Source organism: Penaeus monodon, chromosome 33, assembly GCF_015228065.2.
Source record: "Penaeus monodon isolate SGIC_2016 chromosome 33, NSTDA_Pmon_1, whole genome shotgun sequence".
Classification (NCBI taxonomy): domain Eukaryota; kingdom Metazoa; phylum Arthropoda; class Malacostraca; order Decapoda; family Penaeidae; genus Penaeus; species Penaeus monodon.
In genome coordinates this window covers 25,494,777-25,495,197 of record NC_051418.1, presented here as the reverse complement: position 1 = coordinate 25,495,197, position 421 = coordinate 25,494,777, and the positions used below count along the sequence as shown (strand labels likewise).

General features: G+C 49.2%; 1 protein-coding gene across 1 annotated transcript in view; it reads right to left on the bottom strand.

Moving 5' to 3' along the window:
* LOC119594316 (cyclin-dependent kinase F-4-like) overlaps window positions 1-421 on the bottom strand; it is a gene marked incomplete at both ends in the record, with an annotated part of 7,238 nt that overhangs the window by 5,540 nt on the left and 1,277 nt on the right.

Genomic DNA, 421 nt, shown 5'->3' with positions numbered 1-421 from the left:
CAGCATCGGGTTCCTCTCCACCAGCTGGCGGTGCGGGGTGCTCAGCTCGCCTGCGGGGAGGGATGGCCGTGAGATGCTGGCGGCGATGAATCCAGTGATGATGTTCGTGGTGAAGATGAGAATTAAGATGATGTATACCGTGATATTGATGACCATAATTACCAGCTGGCGGTGCGATGTGCTCAGCTCGCTTGTTCCGTTCAGACAGGTTATGGTGATGATGAGATATCGATGCTTATGTATATGACGAAATGGTGAGAGCTAATTCGTCTGGGGGGGGGGGGGGGGTTAGTGGTAGTGAATGAGATATCGATGGTAGTGAATACAGTGATGATGTGAGGACTATCATCAAAGAACGATAATGAAGGTGAGTGAGATGCGACGGTAGTAAATACAGTGAAATGAGATTATGGTGATGATG